This window comes from Arachis duranensis, chromosome 1 (genome assembly GCF_000817695.3).
Source record: "Arachis duranensis cultivar V14167 chromosome 1, aradu.V14167.gnm2.J7QH, whole genome shotgun sequence".
Taxonomy (NCBI): Eukaryota; Viridiplantae; Streptophyta; class Magnoliopsida; order Fabales; family Fabaceae; genus Arachis; species Arachis duranensis.
This window is the reverse complement of record NC_029772.3, coordinates 76,160,253-76,170,318: the sequence shown is the minus strand read 5'-3', so window position 1 is coordinate 76,170,318 and position 10,066 is coordinate 76,160,253. Positions and strand designations below refer to the sequence as shown.

Below are 10,066 nucleotides of genomic sequence, written 5' to 3'. Positions count from 1 at the left end.
ACAAATAACAGGAAGCTACCAAGCCAAAGACCCTACCATGAAAAAATATTTGGATAAAACCAAAGAACAGCTCAGACAACTTGGAGAATATAGGATCTACCACATACCCCGCGAACAAAATGCCCGACCTGACGCGCTCTCAAAGCTAGCCAGCACCAAACCAGGGGGCAACAATAGAAGCCTTATCCAGGAAATACTGTAGAACCCATCAATATCTGAAGAAGAAAAAATCCTAGCCATAACAGGTCGGGATCAAGGATGGATGACCCCATAATTAACTACCTCAAAACAGAAGCGCTTCCCACAGATGAAAGGGAGGCAAAGAGGTTAAAAAGGGAGGCACAGTACTACACTATCATAAACAACATCCTATACAAAAGAGGGATCTCAACACCATTATTAAAATGCATCTCGACATCCAATACAAAGGAAGTCTTGGAAAAAGTACACGGCGGCATTTGTGGCAATCATCTCGGAGCACAAGCTCTCACCAAAAAAGTACTCCGGGCCGGATTCTATTGGCCAACTCTACAAAAGGAAGCTACAGAATTTGTAAAGACATGTTCACCATGTCAAAAGCATGCCAACTTTCACATCGCCCCACCAGAAGAACTCATTAGCGTGACCTCACCCTGGCCATTTGCAAAATGGGGACTTGATCTTCTCAGACCCTTCCCACAGGGATTGGGACAAGTAAAATTCCTTATAGTAGGGGTAGACTATTTCACGAAATGGATCAAAGCAGAACCCCTAGCCAACGCCACTGCTCAAAGAAGCCAGAAATTCCTATATAGGAACATTGTTACCAGATTTGGGGTTCCATACTCCATCACCACGGATAACGGCACCCAATTCACAGATGCAGGCTTCAGAAAGTTAGTGACCGACTTGAATATAAAACACCAGTTCACTTCCGTCGAACACCCCCAAGCCAATGGACAAGCTGGAGCAGGGAACAAAGTCATATTGGCCGAGCTGAAACGGAGATTACAAGAAGCAAAGGGAGCTTGGGCCGAGGAACTTCCACAAGTCCTATGGGCGTACCGAACGACCCCCCATTCTACTACAAACGAATCACCATTCCAACTAGCATACGGAGTAGAGGCAATGATTCCAATAGAAGTCGAGGAAGGATCTCCCCGAGTAGTCCACTACAATGAACAAGCCAATTCTCAATTCCAAAGAGAAGAGCTCGACCTACTTCGAGAAATCCAAGAAAGAGCACGGATCAGAGAAGAAGCACTAAAATGGCGAATGGCTTCCAGATATAATCAAAAGGTAGTGCCAAGAGGTTTCACTGAGAATGATCTCATCTTAATCCGAAATGATATCGGAACAACTCGACCCGGAGATGGAAAGTTGGCAGCTAACTGGAAAGGACCCTACTGAGTCACAGAAGTACTTGGGAAGGGCTACTACAGACTGTCCGAACTCGAAGGACGAGAACTCCCCAGATCATGGCACGCCTGTAACCTAAGAAGGTACTATAGTTAGATAAAGGTCTCATCACAAGATGCACTCTTTTTCCTGAAAAGGTTTTTTAATGAGGCATCAAGATTGAGATTCAATCCAACTTAAGGGTATGAAAAACTCCCGCCTGTATATATATTTGCACTTTCTTTAAATAAAATACATTTTAGATATTCTACAAGTTCTCAAGACGCATTAATCTGAAGCTTTCATCGTTCGATTATAAAGCAACGGATCGACAGAAAGTGAAGAAAAAATTCACTGTACGATCTTGATAGGAGTGATCGATCGACAAAGGTGAAAACGCGATTCAACTAAAGACCGATCACGCCGAGATAAAAATCACCATCTACAAATCGGCAAAGATGAACACAGAATAATGCAAGAAGTTATGAAAGTGATCCCAAAAAAAAGAGCCTGACGAGGTCTTATGGATTGCTATATAATAACTTAAAAGACTGGTCAGTACCAAAAAATCAGACCAAGTAAACCCAAGTTATCAGCGAATCACTAGAAAGAGGTCTGGCCAACCCTATTAAAGAGGAATTGCTATAACTTAGAAGAGATCGACCTAACGAAGTCGGTCTCCTACAAAACAAGTTGTAAAAGTAATCCCTGAAAGAGACCTAACCAAGGTCCAAGAAAAAGGATTACAAAAACAACTTAGAAGAGATCGACTTAACGAAGTCGGCCTCCCACAAAACAAGTTGTAAAAGTAATCCCTGAAAGAGACCTAACCAAGGTCCAAGAAAGAGGATTACAAAAACAACTTAGAAGAGATCGACCTAATGAAGTCGGTCTCCTACAAAACAAGTTGTAAAAGTAATCCCTGAAAGAGACCTAACCAAGGTCCAAGAAAGAGGATTACAAAAACAACTTAGAAGAGATCGACCTAACGAGGTCGGTCTCCTACAAAACAAGTTGTAAAAGTAATCCCTGAAAGAGACCTAACCAAGGTCCAAGAAAGAGGATTATAAAAACAACTTAGAAGAGATCAAACTAACAAAGTCGGTCTCCCACAAAACAAGGTGTAAAAGTAATCCCTGAAAGAGACCTAACCAAGGTCCAAGAAAGAGGATTACAAAAATAACTTAGAAAGGGACCAACATAAAGAAATCGGTCACGAGGTGCTACACATACAAACAAGAGCGAGGAAACCGAGAAACAAGTCGGACCCCCCACAGGCATGGCCTCAAAAGGATCCAAGCTACAAATTTCAACAGATATCATGCATAATACGATAAAGCTTAAAGAGGTCACCAAAGTCAACCTCAGAAAGCTACTTTTGTTTTTGTAAAAGTAAAGTTGCTAAGCAGGCAACTAAAAAGTGTCAGTGATCAAACAAAATAATAAACAGTTCAAAAAGCCCACAAACCGGGCTATCTACACAAAAGCCTAAAAAAGAAGATCAACTAAAGATCGGGAGCCTTCCCAGCGGCATCAGTACGGTGATAAGGAGGGCGAGTCTGAATAGGCACAGCATCTACAGTTCCATCATCTCGGTTCAGAATCTGGCAGTCTGGATCAGATGTAGCGGGAGGAACTAAGGAGGTCGACACTTTGACAGAGGGCACAGGAGGAGGGTTAGCATCATCATCATCCTGATCATCAGGGATAATTTTATCATCCCTCACAACATTGTCCAAGCTAACAAGAGTCAAGTCGGCATCAGGGGCAACAATTTAGAACTGCTCCATTAAGATCTCGGAGGCAGCAGTTACGCTGCCCACAAGGTGACCCTGAAGTTTGCCATAATTAACCCGAGCAGTTTCCAACTCATCTCGGAGACGCATTAATTCCCTATAGGCTGAGACATAGCTATCTTTATGCTTCAGAGCCATATCCTCAGCCAGCTTCAAAGAAGCAGCAAGGGCAATAGAGCTGGCCTTCTCACCCTCCAGCTCCTTCTCCACTTTTGCCAACTTCACCTCCAACTCCTCCTTCAGACCCTTGATTTGATCAAATTCTGACTTGGCCTCCTCCATAAAAGATTTGGTGGCATGAATCGGAATCCCCTGAACTGTTCGGAAAACAGCCGCACCCATATGAGCCATCTTCACACTATTTTTAGTGATAAAATACAAATGTTGAAGAAGAGACACATCGTCCATGGAAAGCCCACCATAAGGGGCGATTTGCTGATCAACAAACTCAATAGCATCAAAATCTGGGGCATCCAGGTTGAAGGGCTCGGATGTTTTTTGCTTCTTACTAGGAGAGACACCAGGAGCTGCTGCAGAAGATTGTGGATGATCGACCAGATGAACCCAAGGAATAGGGATCGCTTTCCACGGCCCGGGAGAACTAGGTACAGGAGGTTTGACTGGAACTTGGGAAGATCCCTCTCCGGCCGTCTTGGCCGAGATGTTTAAAGCAGCAATTGCTTTCTTCGCCTTCTTGAAGGCCTTCATAGAATCATTATTCTTCGACATCTCTGAAGAACACAAAATCAACCACAAAAGACAAGTTACAACATAGGAGAAGAGAAAAGCTCAAAAGCAAGTATAAAAATAAAGCAGACAGTACCCAAAGCAGCCCGAACCAAAGATGGATCACTCAAAAACCTCTTCGTATCCAGATGGGGAGGCTTCCCCCACAAATCCTCAAGAACAACTACAAAGGCCCACTCAACCTCACTAAGAATTTCCCATGTGTAACGTGGCACTCTTACATTCTTTTGCCACTCTAGAAGAAAAGCAGGCTCGTCATTTTCATCAAGAAAAAAGGGGCGGGTCCCCTTATCAGCTCGAACTTTAAAGAAGTAGTTCTTGAAGTCCTTAAAGGACTCATCATACATCGCAAAAACTTTATGGCCCTGGGCGGACCGGAAAGAAACCCAAGAAGCTTTCTTTTTTGAAGAACCGCCAGGTTTGGAAGAAACAAACAAGTAAAGAAAAAGAGTCTGGGAAGGTGTTACATCTAGTTCACAACAGAGAAGTTGGAAAATTTTAATAAAACCCCAGGAATTGGGGTGAAGCTGGGATGGAGCAATGTTACACGACCACAACAGGTCGGTCTCAAAAGCAGTAAAAGGAAAAGAAACGTTTAACTGACTGAAAAAATATTCATAAGCATAAAAGAAGGGACGCTCTCCCTCAACAGAAGTCGGAAAGCAAACTCTCTCGTCAGAATTAGGGACAGCAAGCTCGTAATCCCTCTCACGGTCATTGCTACCACAAATCCTATGGCGCTTCCTCAGTTCTGTGCAAAACTCAGCATCCACAATAGAAACACACAACAAAACAAGGGAGTCCAGTCAATCGGACATCCCCTTGGGAACTCTGGACGACATCTCTACAATATTATTGCGAGAAGACATAAGGCCAACTAATCCTACAAGTAAGAAAAGAAAATAAAGTTACTACAAACATCTCGGACAAAGTGAAAAACAACTCGATCAGTACTTCTCAGAAGATAAAACCACGAAAAGGAAAACCCCAAGACTCAAACCAAAGTCCTGGGGCATCCTTTGGAGGCAGTAACAAAGCAAGGTTTCCAGAAATACTCTACAGATCACATCCCAGCATTTTTCAAAAAGGATTCAAAATAACAAGTGTTTTTCATCAAAGAAAACACAGCAAATCATTACAAGCCTAACAAGCAAAAAACACTCCCAAGCATCGAGCACGAGACCATTAAAGATGCAACCATTTTTCAAAGATCAGATAGTAAGCAATCTCCAAAAGAGAGAAACAGATGCAGATTTCGTACTAGTATCAAAAACGACCAGCAACAACAGTAAAAATTCAGAAAGCCTCAAAATTCCAAGAAAAAACCATAGGAAAAGCATATCACAGCAACAGGTAAAAATAAGATCGCAAAATGATCCAAACTTTCAAACATGCAAAACCAGAACTCCACCGAAATTAAAGACGAAGCTACGAAAAAGCGAGAAAAGCTAGTACTAACCTGGAAAGAGCAGCGAGCTTCAACGAAAACCAAATGAGGAAGACGAAATCTGGGGATGCGAACAAGAGTAATGAATACAAAGACCCCAAGCTCCAACACCAAATGACGCCGCAGCTCAAGGAAAACAGAAAGGCAAAACAAAAAACAGAGAGTGGAGAGAACTAAGAAAAGAAGTTACGAAAGAGCAAAAGAAGGGAAACCGTTTTCAGGTTTTCAAAATCCAAAGTAAAGAGCCTAGGAGAAACGGGCAATTAATGCTCAAAATTAAAAGCATTAAACCCTCGCATGTTCCCAAAAAAAGCGCCGATATAAAAGCACACGTCTTTTAGAGGAAACGTTCTACATTCAAAACTGATGCAAAGGAATCGACAAAATACTTAAGTTCGGCTTCACCAAAGAAAAGACTGAAGTCAAAAGACTCGGTCTCAAAAAAGAAGACCGAGATCAAGTAGGGGCACTGTTCATACCCTGGGTCGAGCTATCCGACCCGGGATGTTCTGCAGACAAAGCGACCGACCTCTTCAGGTCAGGACAACCCGACCTCTTCTCAAAGAGCTCGGCCAAGTCACAGGAAAGCCCAAGTGAAGGGCCCAAATAGAGGAACACGCCCCAAATCCAAGGACAGTCCAAACCCATAGAGATAAAGGCGGTTCCCTCAAAGATGACCTCACTTAAAGATAAGATAAAGATAAGATAAGATAACTAACTTATCTTATCCACAGAAGGCCACATCTTACCATTATAAATACACTAGAGCACCCAGGTATAACTCATACTTTGATTCTACTCAATACCTGTTTAATACCCTTGCTAACTTAAGCATCGGAGTCCCTTGCAGGTACCCCCACCCTCCGAGGACAAAGGATCAGCACCATCACCAAGTCCAACAAGTCGGACACACAAGCTCCGGCGACTATATACCCGCCAGACACATCGGCTCCGACCAACGCAGAAGATCTCGACCGAGATCAACCTATAGTTTCAGGTAAACCCCGGAACAGTATGTCTTCTTGTTTGATCTTTATATTTTCTTGTTTTGTGTCTTTTGTTGTTTTTCATATGCATTTTTGCATTCATAGTGTCTTAGCATTGAAAATTTCTAAGTTTGGTGTCTTGCATATTTTTCTTGTCTTGAAAATTTTTCAAAAATAAATCTTGATGTTCATCATGATCTTCAAAGTGTTCTTGGTGTTCATCTTGACATTAATAGTGTTCTTGCATGCATCATTGGTTTTGATCCAAAATTTTCATGTTTCGGATCATATTTGTGTTTTTCTCTCTCCTCATTAAAAATTCAAAAATAAAAAAATATCTTTTCTTATTTTACTCAAAAATTTGAAATCTTTGGGTTGACTTAGTCAAAATTTTTTAAAATAAGTTGTTTCTTGTTAGTCAAGTCAAGATTTCAATTTTAAAAATCCTATCTTTTCAAAAACTTTTTCAGAAATCAAATCTTTTTCATTTTTCTTATTATTTTTTGATAATATTTAAAATTTATTTTCAAAGTCTTTTCTTATCTTTATTTCAAATTTTCAAAAACTTTACTAACAATTAATGTGATTGATTCAAAAATTTGAAGTTTGTTACTTTCTTGTTAAGAAAGGTTCAATCTTTAAATTCTAGAATCATATCTTTTAGTTTCTTGTTAGTCAAGTAATCAAATTTTAGTTTTAAAAATCATATATTTTCAAAATATCTTTTCAAAATATCTTTTCAATCATATCTTTTTCAAAATCAACTTCAAAATCTTTTCTAACTTCTTATCTTTTCAAAATTGATTTTCAAATCTTTTTCAACTAACTAATTAACTTTTTGTTTGTTTCTTATCTTTTTCAAAACCACCTAACTACTTTTCTCTCTCTAATTTTTGAAAATTCCTTCCTCTTTTTCAAAATTCTTTTAATTAACTAGTTGTTTCAAATTTTAATTTTAATTTTATTTCTTCTTTTAATTTTCGAAATTCACTAACCATTTTTCAAAACAATTTTCGAAAACTCTTCCCTCTAATCTCTTTCTATTTATTTATTCATGTACTAACTATTCTCTTCATCTAAAAATTCGAACTCTCTCTTCTCCTCTGTGTTCGAATTTTTTTCATCCCTCTTCTATTCTTTTATTCTTCTACTCACATAAAGGAATCTCTATTCTGTGACATAGAGGATTCTTCTTCTTTTCTGTTCTCTTCTTTTTCATATGAGCAGGAGCAAGGACAAGGACATTTTGTTGAAGCAGATCCTGAACCTGAAAGGACTCTGAAGAGGAAGCTAAGAGAAGCTAAAGCACAACAATCCAGAGAAAACCTTACAGAGATTCTCAAAAAAGAAAGAGACATGGCCGAACCCAATAACAATAGTGGAGGAACAAGGAGGATGCTTGGTGATTATACTACACCTACTTCCAATTTTTATAGAAGAAGCATCTCAATCCCTACCATTGGAGCAAACAATTTTGAGCTGAAGCCTCAACTAGTTGCTCTGATGCAATAGTACTGCAAGTTCTATGGACTTCCATAAGAAGATCCCTATCAGTTTTTAACTGAATTCTTGTAGATATGTGATATTGTTAAGACTAATGGAGTAGATTCGGAAGTCTACAGGCTCATGCTTTTCCCTTTTGCTGTAAGAGACAGAGCTAGAACATGGTTGGACTTACAACCTAAGGATAGTGTGGACTATTGGAATAAACTAGTCACGGCCTTCTTGGTCAAGTTCTTTCCTCCTCAAAAGCTGAGCAAGCTTAGAGTGGATGTTCAGACCTTCAAGCAAAAAGATTGTGAATTCCTCTATGAAGCTTGGGAAAGATACAAGCAGTTAACTAAAAAGTGTCCTTCTGGTATGCTTTCAGAGTGGAGCATTTTAGATATATTCTATGATAGTTTATCTGAGCTTTCTAAGATGTCACTGGACCATTCTGCAGGTGGATCTGTTCACCTAAAGAAAATGCCTGCAGAAGCTCAAGAACTCATTGACATGGTTGCAAATAACCAATTCATGTACACCTCTGAGAGGAATCCTGTGAGTAATGGGACGCCTCAGAAAAGGGGAGTTCTTGAAATTGATGCTCTAAATGCCATATTGGCTCAAAACAAAATGTTGACTAAGCAAGTCAACATGATTTCTCAGAGTCTGAATGGATGACAAAATGCATCCAACAGTACTAAATAGGCATCTTCTGAAGAAGAAGCTTATGATCCTGAGAACCCTGCAATAGCAAAGGTGAATTACATGGGTGAACCCTTTGGGAACACCTATAATTCCTCATGGAGAAATCATCCAAATTTCTCATGGAAGGATCAACAAAAGCCTCAACAAGGCTTTAATAATGGTGGAAGAAACAGGATCTAAGGCCAGTTTAAGTTTCATGAATGAAACAAGGTCCTCCATTAGAAACTTGGAGGCACAAGTGGGTCAGCTGAGTAAGAAAATCACTGAAACTCCTCCTAGTACTCTCCCAAGCAATACAGAAGAGAATCCAAAAAAAGAGTGCAAGGCCATTGATATAATCAAAATGGTCGAATCTAAGGAGGACGTGAATCCCAATGAGAAAGACCTCATGGGACGTCCCCTAGATAGAAAGAAGTTCCATATTGAGGACCTAAAGGAATCTGAGGCTCATATAGAGACCATAGAGATTCCATTAAACTTCCTTCTGCCATTCATGAGCTCTGAGAACTATTCTTCCTCTGAAGAGGATGAAGATGTAACTGAAGAGCAAGTTGCTCAATATCTAGGAGCCATCATGAAGCTGAATGCCAAGTTGTTTGGTAATGAGACTTGGGAAGGTGAACCTCACTTGCTCATTAGTGAACTAGATACATGGGTTCATCAAACTCTACCTCAAAAGAAACAAGATACTGGTAAATTCTTAATATCCTGTACCATAGGCACCATGACCTTTGAGAAGGCTCTATGTGACTTGGGGTCAGGTATAAATCTTATGCCACTCTCTGTAATGGAGAAACTAGGGATCTTTGAGGTACAAGCTGCAAGAATCTCATTAGAGTTGGCAGACAAGTCAATAAAACAAGCTTATGGATTGGTAGAAGACGTGTTGGTAAAGGTTGAAGGCCTTTACATCCCTGCTGATTTCATAATCTTAGACACTGGGAAGGATGAGAATGAATCCATCATTCTTGGAAGACCCTTCCTAGCCACAGCAAAAGCTGTGATTGATGTTGACAGAGGTGAACTAGTCCTTCAATTGAATGGGGACTACCTTATGTTTAAAGCTCAACGTTATCCTTCTGTAAACATGGAAAAGAGGCACAATAAGCTTCTCTCAATATAGAGTCAAACAAAGCCCTCACAATCAAACTCTAAGTTTGGTGTTGGGAGGCCACAACCAAACTCTAAGTTTGGTGTTGAACCCCCACATTCAAACTCTAAGGTTAGTGTTGGGAGGTCCCAACAATGCTCTGAACATTTGTGAAGCTCCATGAGAGCTCACTGTCAAGCTATTGACATTAAAGAAGCGCTTATTGGGAGGCAACCCAATTTTTATTTATCTATATTTCTATAGTTCTTTTATGTTTTATTAGGTTTATGATCATATGGAGTCATAAAATAATTGCAAAAATTAAAAACAGAATAAAAAATAGCAGAAGAAAAGTACACCCTGGAGGAAGAGCTTACTGGTGTTTAAACGCCAGTAAGGAGCATCTGGCTGCCGTTCAATGCCAGAATAGAGC

The 10,066-nt window shown here is 40.0% G+C and overlaps 1 non-coding gene across 1 annotated transcript; it reads right to left on the bottom strand.

The window, feature by feature from the left end:
* Nucleotides 1-8,111: 8,111 nt before the first annotated feature.
* LOC127742493 (small nucleolar RNA R71) lies at nucleotides 8,112-8,219 on the bottom strand. Its single transcript, XR_008003774.1, has one exon. It is a non-coding gene; the product is annotated as a small nucleolar RNA R71 (small nucleolar RNA).
* Between the last annotated feature and the right edge of the window lie 1,847 nt (nucleotides 8,220-10,066).